The 15,255-nt window shown below is 44.6% G+C and overlaps 1 long non-coding RNA gene across 1 annotated transcript; it reads right to left on the bottom strand.

Annotated features, from left to right (window-relative positions):
- Positions 1-11,409: 11,409 nt before the first annotated feature.
- LOC140578251 (uncharacterized) lies at positions 11,410-13,318 on the bottom strand. The gene is made up of 5 exons (XR_011982350.1): positions 12,562-13,318; positions 12,072-12,155; positions 11,787-11,839; positions 11,630-11,683; positions 11,410-11,505 (listed from the first exon to the last, which is right to left on the bottom strand). It is a non-coding gene; the product is annotated as an uncharacterized lncRNA (long non-coding RNA).
- Positions 13,319-15,255: the final 1,937 nt, after the last annotated feature.

Below are 15,255 nucleotides of genomic sequence, written 5' to 3'. Positions count from 1 at the left end.
TTGGGGATATTTGGATGGACTCGGATTGGCCAGTGCATTCCTGTGGCCCTGGGAAGCTGGGGTCACAATCTTATATCCCTAACCCTAACCCTAACCCTAACCCTAAGGATAATTTACCTTAGGGCCCTAATCCTAAGACACCCCCAACCCTAAGGATAACTGACCTTAGGGCCTTAACCTCAAATACACCCCTAACCCTAAGGATAATTTACCTTAGGGCCCTGAACCTAAACTACACCTCTGATCCTAACCCTAAGGATAATTTACTTTGGGGTCCAAACCCTAAGCTAGTCTAAACCCTAAGGGCAACTGTACTTGGGGCCTCGAACCCATACACCCCTGATTGTAATCCAACTGGGTTACATCCCCTGGAGGGGGTTAATTATTTATATAATTCATAGTCTGGACATGTTTGATAATGATGGAGGGTTAAATAACTCCCATTATAAATATATTAACGTCCAAAGGGACTTTGAAAGTGTTGGAGGGTTAAATATCCCCATTATAAAAATGTTTAGTGTATAAAGTGACTTTTACAATGATGGAGGGTCAAATTACCCCCACATGTAAATGTATTAACACTTTATCTAAAATAACATTTAAATATAAATATACCAAAGTCTAAAATGACTTTTAAAATCATTAATGATTAAATAACCATTAAATATAATTATAATAAGGTCTAGAATGACTTTTAAAATTGTGGAGGGTTAAATGACCCCCATATATAAAAACTGCTTTTCACTGTGCTCCCCTCATTTGCCTTAAGCCTCCGCAGAGGAAGGATGTGGGACACACTATATATTGGATGGATCAACTTTACAGGGGTTGTATTCTACTCTCTCACTGTGTCACCCTCATTCTCCTTAAGCCTCTACAGAGGAAGGATGCATGACACAACACTGGATGGATAAACTTTATTGGGGCAATGTCTGTTTCTCTTTCTGTGTCACCTTCATTCTCCTTAAGCCTCTACAGAGGAAGGACGTGGGACACAATGCTGCAGGTATTGGCTTTATTATTCTTTTCATGCTGTGTTAATTAAACAACACAATCAGTTTACTTATGCTAGTGGAAAGGTGCTTGGCACTGGATGGCCTAAAATCCTACTTGGGGAGGACTAACATGCCCCCCAACATTGGATTGTGGAGGATTAAAATGACTACCACATCTAAACCTATGGAGGGTTTAAATAACCCCCATATCTAAAACTTTTCTTCACTGTGTTACCATATGTCTCCCTCAAACCCCTACAGGGGAAGGAGGTGGTACACAGCTTTAGCCAATTAGCTTTATTGGGATTGTGTTTGGCGTTAGATGGATGTGGATTGAGTCCGGAGGTAGGCCTCACCCTGGAAGTTGCCCGCCGGGAGGTAGGCCCGTGAGCGGTTGTTGGTGCCGCGGGTGATGTCGCCTGATGGTATCGCGGTGTCGACTCTGTAAGTGGCCACCACTAAACCCATGGGGCTTGCCCGCCGGGAAGTAACTGCCTGTGAGAGGCCGTTGTGTCGCGCGGGGGATCTCACCGGTCAGTGTGGCAGTGTCGGCCCCGTAAGTGGCGACCTCTAAACTCGTGGGGCTTGTCCGCTGGGAAGTAACTGCCTGTGAGAGGCCGTTGTGTCGAACGGGGGATCGCAGCACCGGTCAGTGTGGCAGTGTCGGCCCCGTAAGTGGCGACCTCTAAACTCGTGGGGCTTGTCCGCTGGGAAGTAACTGCCTGTGAGAGGCCGTTGTGTCGAACGGGGGGATCGCAGCACCGGTCAGTGTGGCAGTGTCGGCCCCGTAAGTGGCGACCTCTAAACTCGTGGGGCTTGTCCGCTGGGAAGTAACTGCCTGTGAGAGGCCGTTGTGTCGAACGGGGGATCGCAGCACCGGTCAGTGTGGCAGTGTCGGCCCCGTAAGTGGCGACCTCTAAACTCGTGGGGCTTGTCCGCTGGGAAGTAACTGCCTGTGAGAGGCCGTTGTGTCGAGCGGGGGATCGCAGCACCGGTCAGTGTGGCAGTGTCGGCCCCGTAAGTGGCGACCTCTAAACTCGTGGGGCTTGTCCGCTGGGAAGTAACTGCCTGTGAGAGGCCGTTGTGTCGAGCGGGGGATCGCAGCACCGGTCAGTGTGGCAGTGTCGGCCCCGTAAGTGGCGACCTCTAAACTCGTGGGGCTTGTCCGCTGGGAAGTAACTGCCTGTGAGCGGCTGTTGGTGCACAGCAGTGTCGGCTCCGTAAGTGGCGACCACTTAACCCATGGGACCTGCCCGCCGAGAAGTAACGGCCTGTGGGAGGCTGCTGACGCTGCGGGTGTTGTCTTCTGCTCGGCGTGGCGGTGTCGGCTCCGTAAGCGGCGACCACTTAACCCATGGGACCTTGCCGCCGAGAAGTAACGGCCTGTGGGAGGCTGCTGACGCTGCGGGTGTTGTCTTCTGTTCGGCGTGGCGGTGTCGGCTCCGTAAGTGGCGACCACTTAACCCATGGGACCTTGCCGCCGAGAAGTAACGGCCTGTGGGAGGCTGCTGACGCTGCGGGTGTTGTCTTCTGTTCGGCGTGGCGGTGTCGGCTCCGTAAGTGGCGACCACTTAACCCATGGGACCTTGCCGCCGAGAAGTAACGGCCTGTGGGAGGCTGCTGACGCTGCGGGTGTTGTCTTCTGTTCGGCGTGGCGGTGTCGGCTCCGTAAGTGGCGACCACTTAACCCATGGGACCTTGCCGCCGAGAAGTAACGGCCTGTGGGAGGCTGCTGACGCTGCGGGTGTTGTCTTCTGTTCGGCGTGGCGGTGTCGGCTCCGTAAGTGGCGACCACTTAACCCATGGGACCTTGCCGCCGAGAAGTAACGGCCTGTGGGAGGCTGCTGACGCTGCGGGTGTTTTCTCCTGTCGGCGCCTCGGTGTCGGCTCCGTAAGTGGCGACCACTTATACCGTGGGGCCTGCCCGCTGGGAGGTCGGCCTGTGAGTTACTGCTGATGCCGCGGGTGTATCCTCCTGTTGGTGCTGCAATGTCGGCTCTGTAAGTGGCCACCATTAATCCCATAAGGGCTTGCTCGCCGGGAGGGAAAGGCCTGTGAGCGGTTGTTGACGTCACAGGTGATTGCCAGCCTATAGTGGGCAGATAGCCAGATCTGGGAGAAGGCGGACCGGCGTAGGCTGAGGTTAAAGGCCCACCACGCTGTTGAACCACATTGGAATGCAGATCTGAGGGGGCAACATCCGATTTAGGCGAAACCCCATACACATTATGGACCCCGGGGTACTTTAGCTGCAGGGAAGGGCACAAACCTGTTGGCGTCACAATGTCGGCTCCACAAGCGGCCACCGTCTCCCATAGAGAGCTACCGGGTGCCAGTGCTCTCCTGGACCTTCCACGACATCATCGCCACCGTCCCCTGAAGGAAATCAGGTAAGAAATGACAATCTTTACTATGGGGATAATTATGCATGTTCAAACCCTGTTTAAAGGGATGATGTGTTGGGGCGTAAGCGGGCTGATGCACCGATGAACCTGATTGATTGGCCAGTGCATTACTGTGTCCCTGGCATGCCAGGGTGCAGGCAGGGGTCTCGACCCCTATTCATAACCATAACCCTAACCGTAACCCCCTAACCCTAACCCCTAACCATAACCTTAACCATAACCCTAACCTTTGTCTCTCTCTAAACCTAACCAATCGGGATATATGCCTAAACTTAACCTTTAAAAACAGGCCTAACACTTTCGGATCCAAGCCTTCAACATTTAATAAATCATGTTAACCTAGTTAACCGTAATGTATATTGACAACAAAATAAACCTTAACCTAATACTCTAAAAACTTTTACGTTATTTAGACACCGTGGTGACTCATGAAGTATGCAATGAACGTGATTACTGGACCCTGGGAATAGAGTGACAAGCGCCGGCCCGTGCATTGCCTTTGGCTCTCTATACCAAACTGCTCTAGTCGTCAGACAGAGTGGGGAGAGTCATCGAGATAGAACTACTTACACCTAACCCTAACCCTAAGCCTAACCCTAAATCCCACCCTATCCCCCAACTGTAACCCTGACCCCTAACCTTAACCATAGACCCTGGACGCTAGACTAACCCCTAACGGCTGACCCTTACCCTAATTCCTAACCTTAACCCTGGACTTTAGACTACAGGCCTTAACCCCTTACCCCTGACCTCTACCCTGACCCCTAACCCTAGGTTTTGACTTTAGACGGCAGTCCCTAACCCCTAATCCCTGACTCCTTTACCCTTCTGATATTGGAACTCTTTACTTTTACCTAATCTCTTACCTTACCTTCAGTCTCGATCTCAACTTGTATTTTTTATCATTTTACAGCTCTTCTATCCTCCTCATATGCAGGAAACTGGATACCTCCAGTGGTCCTTAATTATTTTTCTCCTGGGAATAAAAGTTAATGGGGAATGAACTGCTTTCCTTGCTGTGGATGTTTGACATAATGGTAACAAGCACAAGTATTAAAACAATTGGTTCACCAAACAGTACTTTGTTTAAGGTTTCCCTGTGGGAGTTGCTATTCCTGAGGGCTCCGGGACTTTGGGTACACAGGTCAAGGAATGGATGACATTCCACCTCTAAACAGAAGACAGACATTAAAAGTTATTAAAAAAGGTTTAGAATCAGAGTGCTGAACCTAAAAAGGGAAACATACTTACCAGGGTCCTCTCTGCTTTCGGGTTCTTCTCTGTCTTCAGTTTATACGGGTGGTACCAGAATTTAGAGCCCATCACTGGGACATTATACTTACCAGGGATCCTCTCCATCGCCGCCGCCGCCGTCCTCGTCGCCTCCGTCGTTCCTAAATAAAAGAAAGAATCACAGATGGGATCAGTAAAACTATATTATCTGTGGGCCCATCTCAGGGATATCTTGCTTACCAGGGACTGTCCTCACCTCCGTCGTCCCACCTTTGCCGCCACCTCTGTCGGTGATAAATATGCCCTTATCAAGGTGACCTAAATAGATTAAGAAAATATGAGTAGGAAAAAGCCGTGAATGTTGCCCGTGCACCTACAATATCAATGATATGGTGTAAGAATGTTCTAACTTTAAACCTAACCCTAACCCCTAACCCTAACCTTAACCGTAACCACTGACCGTGACCGTAACCATAACCCTCTCTTTCTAAACCTAACCAATCAGGATATATTCCTAAACTTAACCTTTAAAACAGGCCTAACACTTTCGGACCAAAACCTTTAACATTTGTTAAGTCATGTAAACCTATTTAACCGTAATGTATATTGGAACCAAAACAAATTTTAACCTAATACTCTAAAAAACTTTTACATCATTTAGTCACCATGTGACTCATGAAATCCGCAATGAACGTGATCACTGGACCCTGGGAACAGAGTGACAAGCGCCGGCCCGTGCATTGCCTTTCGCTTTCTATACCAAACTGCTCTAGTCGTCAGACAGAGTGGGGAGAGTCATCGAGATAGAACTACTTACACCTAACCCTAACTCCAAAATAACCCCCATGTCTAACCTTCTCATACCCCTAACCCTAACCCTCTGACATTATCTATAGTCAGGTCCATCTCTTTGCATTTATTCAACAGCTCAGGGGACTGACTTAAAACTGTGTTTATCTGAAAATACAGTATTGTGTTTCAATTTATGTTTCTAATTTAAAATACATATAATAGGTGGCATTAATTGACAGCATACTAACTGTTTGGGTTTTCACTGGCGAGTGTAAGTGGTCTTGAAATTTATTTCGAAGAAGCTGTTTGAAGCACTCCGAGTATTCCAGCTTCCTCCTATAAAGTATCTTCTGAGATATTTGAAAGAATATGACATTTCTTTGATCACTGCACGTTAACACAGAGACAGAAATTTCCCAGACATGTTTAAGAAGTTAAATAAAATGCCTTGGCATTACCTTTGAATGAGGAACTGCCTTTGGGAGAGGACTGGGCAACTGTGACAAAGAAAAAGATGTTTTTAGCTTCAGAAATGTATATACATTTCTGTTCACACAAGTTATTATAATACTTTTAATTGCCAAAATAATTAACTGGTTAAACTTACTTCACAATGCTCCTCCTCTTCCTCCTCCTCGTCCAGCTGCAGCCGCAACTCCGACTGCTCCAATTCGGTATCAACTGTTGAGGATTGGCCTTCTTGGCCACCCCCAGCAGCCATCGCGACACTGCTAGCTGTTGGAAATAAATATGTTGTTTTAGCCTCACCATCACTGTTCACTTGCTGAAGTAATTGACTGTTTTCCTCCACAGGACACGTCACCTTCTCCATGATCTGCTGGTGGCAGCACCTGCCCCCCAGCAGTCTCTTCCCGACCCTCGCCGTCATTCAGAGGTGAGGGATCACAATGTGATATACTGCTGCCCGCCTCGTCTGAGGAGAGGAACACAGTTGCCGACCGTCGCCTATGGGTGACAGGCGAGCTGCCTGATTCCGTCTCCGGAGACCGCTGACTGCCCTTATGCCGCGGACCCTTGCTTAGGCCCAGGGCCTCCTGGAGGAGCTGTCGGCCCCTGTGGACCTCAGCGAGCGCAGGGTCCGCGACATAAAAACGGTCAGCGGTCTCCACGCTGTGGCACATCAAATGTGCCACCAGCCGCCGCTGGTCCTCCGGGAGCCTTCTCTCTACCTGTAAACAAGAATGAGAAATCAATCACGGTCGAGACGATTTCTAAAACCAAAGGCTTTTGGATTTCGCCCGATTTTTACTTACACACGTCGAGACGCCAGATCGAATCTGAGAAATGCTGAACGACCGCGGCATGCCACACTCCAGGCACTCTCCATTACCGTTCAGCTTCCTCATTGGCTGAAAAAAGGTAAAAAAGAAGGTCCCGGGGGCAGACGAGAAGCCGGGCAGCTGAGGACGTAGGTTTGAAAACGAAACAAACCAGCCATACTCCTTCTTCGACAGGGCCAGGTTTGCCCTGCCGAAGGTGCCCGATGTCGGGAAGACGACGAGTTAGCCAACGCGGTCGGGTCCGTGTCTGGGCACGTGCGAGACACAACACAGTTTGCGTGAAACTTTTTACAGAACTCAGACACGATCATGACATGAGCAAGTTATCGGGCACTCACGTGAATCACAACGTGGTCCCCGACTGCCTGTGCCTCAGTGACCTCCCTGACCAACATGTTAATTAGGACACTGCTGCGGTGGCCACTGTTCACAAATGCATAGGTGGCAAGAGCACCTATGCATTTGTTCCTGGTCCTAATGCTGTCAGGGCAGGCTACTAGGGCATCTGTAAGTGAAATAGAAAAACGTGAGTGTGATGTTGACAGGAAACTGCCGTCTGTAAAATGAATGCGGTTTTCACTTACCCAGGCAGTCGGGGATCCGGGAACGCAGCTCCGTCGCTAACTCGGCAAGGTTGTCCCGGGTCGGCATCCTCTGGCTCTTTTTCTCTTTTACCAGCTGCCTATGTCCAATTAATTTTTTGGCCAATATTTTACTTTGCCATCTAAGATGCCGCAGCAGCCCATTCATGTCGCTCTGCTTTAGGCGGACACATGGGAGCTGGGCATCTATGAGGAATTGTACAAATTTTGTTACAGCCAATGTGTAATTTTTTGTTGTAGTCACCTGAAATTTCTCATTTAATTGGGAAAGCCAATCATTAATTTTTGGTAAATTATTAATAAATTTGAGGTGGGCGGGTGATGGGGCCTCATCATTATCCCACATGTAAGACACAAAGTCTTTAATATATTTTAGTTCTTGCTGCTGGTTTTGCGAACATTTGCCAGAGGAGCCGACCAGGAACACATTCTCCTTATATTTTGGGATGACAGAGTCTAAAAGTAATAAAAGAAAAGCAGAAAATTACAGTAACACCGTGTAATCACACCAGCAACAACTGCTTTGACTTTCATAGGTGGAAATTAGTGGGAGAACATTTCAAACTGGATTTAAGGAAGCACTTCTTTACACAGCGTGTAGTCAGAGTATGGAATTGTCTTCCTGATAACATAGTGCAAGCTGAATCCTTGGGTTCCTTTAAATCAGAGCTAGATAAGATTTTAACAACTCTGAGCTATTAGTTAAGTTCTCCCCAAGCGAGCTCGATGGGCCGAATGGCCTCCTCTCGTTTGTATAGTTCTTATGTTCTTATACAAGACAAGACGTGAAATAAAACTGACATGCATCTGTCAAGTCTTATGAGCATTATCATGACATTGCAATTGTAATTATTATTACTATTATTATTACCGGAGAAAAGCACCGAGGCCATCTGTGGCGACGAAGCTGCATGGTGGTGCCGCGAGCAGTGCGCCGCCTGGTCCTCCAATTGGCGGACACGCTGTTTTAGCAGCGTCAGCTCGTCTCTTTCCTCAGAGCGTTTTGTTCTAAGATCCTGCAGAGACTGCCTCGCTGCAATTTTTTTTGCGGCGGTCACCTAGGTTTCCAGCAAGAGATGATCATGTGAAATGCTGAAACAATGAAGTGCTATAGAAACCTGAACAGATACAAATGAATTGAATGGAATGCAATACCTGATTTTTTAAATCGTCGCCGTCCAGGTTGTGCCGGACCCGCAAATGGCGGTCCAGCCTCACCAAATTCGTGGACAGGCAGTGGGCCACTGGACAATTCAGTGGCCCAGCATACCTGCCCGACAGTGCCGCATATAGCAGCCTCCTCTCCTTTGTGCTCCGGTGGACATCACGCAGGTGGACTGACACATTCAGATATCGCACCCGGCAGAGGGGGCAAGCCTGCGGCTTCCTTCTCATTGTCAATTAGATCTAGAAATCAAAAACATTTCCGAACAACGATTGACCATCTGTACAGAAGCACATTTGATTGCATATACTTCACAGTGCATTTCATTGCTTTATGCATTAAGTGGTAAGTTGTTTCTTTAAAATGTTTAATTTTGAATTACAGGTTAAATGACGTCATAAACCTAATGCTGGAGGCACTGGCGCCACTAGTGGCAATATATGTATAAGCAGAGGTTGACATGACTGCTACAAGGAGGTATTAGTCTCCTCATTTAAACTCTGCTCCCCCCCTCGCCCGCCAAAAAAGCAGTTACAGCAAAGGCAATATGCGTTGTTAAACAGCATTGGTTTCAAAGCCAGACACACCACAATCGATTGTTTTAAACCAGTGCAAATCGATAATTTAATTATGTCTAAACATGGAGCTATACAGCATTTATGCATTGTGAAAAAGCGGTGCAAACTGTCGATTTAATTATGTCTAAACATGGAGCTAAACGGCATTTATGCATTGTGAAACAGGTACTTTGACGATTTATATAATGCATTTCTTGAAGTTTAAATGTACTTTACCAAAATCCGTCAAATCACTTTCAGATGTCGGCGTCCCTCTCCCTACTATCGCTGACAAAGGAGATGTTCGCGCGCACCCTTTTAACTGCGCTTGCCCCGCCTAGTGAAATAAATTGCGGGCGCAAAGCCCTCAATTACTACAACGTCACTTTCAAGTAACCAGTAATATGAATGTTAAAAATCTGTGATGTCTAAGTATCTGCACCAACTGTATGCTTAAAACCTGTAATATAAATGGTTAAAATCCATGACGTTTAGAAATTTGCATGGACAGTAGCTCATACAGCAGACAACATGAAAAGCTCAGAGACACTGATTATAAATGAAACACCTTTTATTTTTCACCGTGATATTCTAGCAGAAACGGAAAAGCTATGGACTTGTGTAAGGTGCGTAAAATCACTGTGACTCAAAAGCACCCACCTTACACGCCCTGCACCTTTTCCTATTTCTGTACTTTTTTTTTTTTGAATTGCATTAAAACAAGCTTTATATTTATTGAACAAAAGTCTAGTGTGGTCTTACAATAGGGGAAAAAATATAATGAAGGACACCATCCCTGTCACTGCTGTGCTCATGAAACTTGGCACACTGATTGATAGGTACACCTAGTATATCTCTGTGAAATTTCAGCCAGCTAGGTCACAGAGTTCAGCTGAAGGACCGCCTCAAGTGACCTTGCCCCATTTACTATTAAAACGAAATTAAAACATAAATTTGAAAATCTACCAAACATGTTCTATAACTGCTGCATTCTTGAAACTTGGCACGTTAATTCATACTTATATCTAGTATGAGCACACCGAATTTCAGAGCCCTAGCTCGTACGGTTCGGCCGTAGCGGCCGGTCAGCTTCGTTTGAGGCCTAGTTTGCCTAACTTGGCAAATTTTAAAGCCCGCTGCGGCTGAGTGGTAAGGGCTGCACGAATGAACCTTGGCACACTTATTCATACATGTAACTAGTTTATCTGCGTGAAATTTCAAGCCCCTAGCTCGCACGGTTCAGCTGCAGGACCCTCTCAGGTTACCCGCCACTTTAAAAGCGATTTGAAATGTAAACGTACATGGCCCCTACACATGTTCTGTAACTACTGCATTCTTGAAACTTGGCAAGTTAATTCATACTTATATCTAGTATGAGCATGCCGAATTTCAGAGCCCTAGCTTATACGGTTCGGCCGTAGCAGCTGGTCAGCTTCGTTTGAGGCCTAGTCTCATTTCTTAGCATTGGCATATATCGCCTAAGTTAGCAAACTCTAAAGCCCATTGCGGCTGAGTGGTAAGTGCTGCACTAATGAAACTTGGCACACTTATTCAGACATGTAACTAGTTTATCTGTGTGAAATTTCAAGCCCCTAGCTCACACGGTTCAGCCGCAGGACCCCCTCAGGTTACCTGCCACTTTAGTGCTTAAAAGAGATTTGAAATGTAAACGTACATGGCCCCTACACATGTTCTGTAACTACTGCATTCTTGGAACTTGGCAAGTTAATTCATACTTATATCTAGTATGAGCATGCCGAATTTCAGAGCCCTAGCTCGTACGGTTCGGCCGTAGCGGCCGGTCAGCTTCGTTTGAGGCCTAGTATTTAATATCTCCATTAATGTGCATTGCCTAACTTGACAAGTTCTAAAGCCCGCTGCGGCTCAGTGGTAAGGTCTGCACTCATGAGACGTTGCAGACTTAAGACATCTAGTTTATTCATAGCCAAATGCTTTAAAGAGTAAAATAAGACTCTTGCAGGCACTGATTGCAGCAAACACTTTTAATTTTTTTTTAAACAAAAACCAACATTAAATCAGACCGCAGTTTTCTTCTCCGCCTCATGCTCTCTGTAATAGAGATAAGCACAAGAGACATGGCCTATGAGCATCATCAGTCAGAAAAGTAAAAACAAATAGTGGTGTCAAGATAAATGTTAACTAACAGTTGGATCTGTCTGAGGAGGTCTTTTAGATTTTCTAAGCTGAGCTCCTTTTCAAAACAAATTTGCTGGAGCCTCGGGCATGACTGCAAGACTTCCTCTATCTAGAGAGAGAGAGAAAGTTCTGTCTTTGTTTCCAATTTTTAAAAGCCAATTAAATTATATGACAGCATACTTACAGTTTCATCTTCTATTACGTTGTCCAAACAGCGGCTAAACATGGCCGTCAGCTCTGCCTTTACATTGTCAAAATTTTCAAATGCAGCGACCAGGTCAACATATAGATTTGCCTGCTGTATTTTAGGAAAAACAGACATATCTTTCGTGACTACACACACACACACACAAATATATATATATATATATATATATATATATATAGCACGCCCATTTATAAAACAAGGCCCAATGTCTCACCATTCTCAATCGCTTATGTGTCCGCAGGAGACGGGGAGTCTCGTCTTGGTCTGCCTAATAAAACACAACAGAGACATGTCTATGTACATGTGTTTCAAATTAATACAAACCATCATGATGCTTCAATTGCAAAGATAATTAAAATCAAACTTATTACAGAACATGCTGCCTTCTCTTCCACTTCCGTCGGAGTCGATGGAACTGTGAGAGCTGTCACAAGTGAGTACATTAAATTTACATTAGGGATGTAAATTTAAAAATCGAACAAACTTGTTTTGTAAAGTGTGTGCTCATGAGACTTTGTAAAGTACTTGATATATATCTAGTTAATGCATGCCAAAATTTCAGACCGCTAACTGATACGGCTAGGCCGACGCCCACTCAGCTTAACTTTTAATATTACCTTCAAGCTATGTACATTGGCTCAAGTAAACTGACTTACCTGTATCATCCTCCTCCCCCCAGCCTGGATTGACCATTTCAATCTCTGGGGAACTGCCCCCAGGTTGCTTATCACCATCACTATCTGCAAAAAGTCATGCTTTAATAGATGATCTGAACAAGCAGTAGATCATGAAAGCACTCTGAAATATCTGAACAATCAGTGGATTATGAAAGCATTATTTACAGTCTGAACAACCAGTGGGTCATGAAAGCATTATTCACAGTCTGAACAACCAGTAGGTCATGAAAGCATTATTCACTATCTAAAAGTTTAAAAACTATGAAAGCATCATTTAATTGCTGAACCTCAAATTAAATTAAAGCATTATTTACTATCAGAACATTTAACAACTACGAAAGCATGGCAACGTGCCATCTACGTTTGTTAATTAAAGTCTGCTTTAACATCGGATTAAACAACAACACGCTCTGTGGAAGACTTACTTCCAGACATTAGATAATGTTTTAAAAACTTTAAAAACACTTACAGGATTTCTGGTAGCAGTGTTGACGGTGTAATCCTAAGAGTAGCTTCTTCGCGTTACTCTCAGCAAAGCCAACAAGAAGGACAAAGTATCGCGTAGCTTTGTAACTAAGTACACTGCAGTCGAACCAATAGAAAGCCGTTGCTAGGCAGATTTCTCCATGTACGCTGCAGTGCCTCACCATTGGCTTATTAAACATCGGCTTAAAGTACAACACGCACTGTGAAAAAGTAACTTTCGGACTTTAATGTTAGAAGCATAAACTGTGATATAACATTAAAGCTACGCCACATTTTCATGTTTATAAACTATACAACATAGATCGCACGTCGCCATAAGTCTGCATTAACATCTGATTACACAGCGCGTTTGCTAATTAAAGTCTGCTTTACTATCGAATTAAACAACAACGCGTTTGCAAAAAAAGCTGCTTTAACATCAAAAGACAACGCGTTTGCTAATTAAACTCTGCTTTACCATCGAATTAAACAACGCGTTTGCAAAAAAAAGCTGCTTTAACATCAAAAGACAACGCGTTTGCTAATTAAACTCTGCTTTACCATTGAATTAAACAACAACAAGCATTGTGGAAGACTTACTTCCTGACTTTAGATACTGTTTTAAAAACTATAAAAACACTTACCTGATTTGTAGCATGCACTGTCCACGGTGTAATCCAAAGAATGGCGTCTTCGCGTTACTCTCAGCAAACAAAGTATCGCGTAGCTTTGTAATTAAGTACACTGCCATCAAACCAATACAAAGCGGTCGCTAGGCAGATTTCTCCAGCAGCTTCGTTTGAGGCCTAGTTGTTAATGTCTCCATTAGCGTGCATTGCCTAACTTGGCAAATTCTAAAGCCCACTGCAGCTCAGTGGTAAGGGCTGCGCTAAAAAAAAAGCCCCTAGTCCACACGGTTCAGCTGCCGGACCCCCTCAGGTTACCTGCCACTTTAGCGCTTAAAAGTGATTTAAAATGTAAACGTACATGGCCCCCACACATGTTCTGTGACTGCTGCATTCTTGAAACTCGGCAGGTTAATTCATACTTATATCTAGTATGAGCACGCCGAATTTCAGAGCCCTAGCTCGTACGGTTCGGCCGTAGCGGCCGGTCAGCTTCGCTTAAGGCCTAGTATTTAATGTCTCCATTCACGTGCATTGCCTAACTTGGCAAATTCTAAAGCCCGCTGCGGCTGAGTGGTAAGGGCTGCGCGAATGAACCTTGGCACACTTATTCATACATGTAACTAGTTTATCTGTGTGCAATTTCAAGCCCATTAAGTCACAGGGTTCAGCTGCAGGACCTCCTCAATTAACCTTGCACCTTTTACTATTAAAAGCGCGTGCATTGCCTAACTTAGCAATTTCTAAAGCCCAGTGCTGTGCTCATGAAACTTGGCACAGTAATTCAATCATGAACCTAGTTTATGCAGGCCAAATTTCAGACCACTAGCTTGTATGGTTTGCATACTTACTATGACCTCATACAGAAGATAATATGAAAAACTTTGAGACACTGATTGAACATGAAAAACTTTATTTTAAAAAATTTTAAGAACTATATAACGTTAACAAATCAATCAAAATTAATATATAAAATATATAACATTAAATCAAATTAAATTAAATGAAAATTAAAAAAATATATATATATAAAAATGGACGCCATCCCACTGCAGCCTGATATGTAATAAGACAAAAAACAAAAGAGAATGATCAGAGAGGACAACCACAAGAGTGCAAGATTTGTAGTGGTGCAAGCAAATTAAGGTTTTCAATGTTTACTGATTATGGCTTACTTTTCAAATTATTTGATGTTGCTGTCAACATCAGCTACATCGTAATATACGCACACACATATATACATCATCTTGTGTGATGCTATGAAATAACTTTAATTATGTAAATTTTAGTTTTACCTATGTATATATCCAACAAAATATATTTGTGTGACTTACTATTCAAAAAATGGAGGCGACGGGACCGTTGCATCTTCCACTGAAATATGACGACATACAACCATAATTTTGACAATCACCATCACCATTTAATTACATCAGCTATACTTTGTCACTAACATGTCTCCACTCACAAAATCCGTAGTCCCTTAAAATGTCCAAATAAATTTGGACAGCTGCTTGCAGCTCAGGATCTTCAGCTGAAATATGAAGACATGCACCGATAATTTTGACAATCATCACCACCATTAAATTTTATCAGCTATACTTTGTCACTTACATGTCTCACATTCACTAGGGCAGTCATGGCCAATCTTATCCGCAAAGGGCCAGTGTGTGTGCAGTAATCTAATTAGATTACTAATTAGAGGACTGATCGGCTGAAGAGTCCTCACACCTGGGTTTGAACAGCTGACCTACAGGTCATCCCAAAAACCTGCATACACACCAGCCCTTTGTGGATAAGATTGGGCACCGCTGCACTAGGGGGATGATTCTCTTAAAATACAGTATTATTTGTGTATATATCTAAGACAATACATTGGTGTGACTTACTTTCAGCCTCGTCGGGTAAGGCAGGCTCCGACGATGGAACCGTTCCATCGTCGGCTGAAATATGAAGACATAGACCCATAATTTAGACAATCACCATCACCACTTAATTATATTAGCTATACTTTGTCACTTACATGTCTGACATTCACTAGGGGGATGATTCTCTTAAAATACAGTTTTACA

The sequence above is a fragment of the Paramormyrops kingsleyae genome, chromosome 13 (genome assembly GCF_048594095.1).
Source record: "Paramormyrops kingsleyae isolate MSU_618 chromosome 13, PKINGS_0.4, whole genome shotgun sequence".
In the NCBI taxonomy this organism is placed as follows: domain Eukaryota; kingdom Metazoa; phylum Chordata; class Actinopteri; order Osteoglossiformes; family Mormyridae; genus Paramormyrops; species Paramormyrops kingsleyae.
The sequence above is the reverse complement of the archived record's forward strand: the minus strand, read 5'-3'. Positions and strand labels throughout refer to the sequence as shown.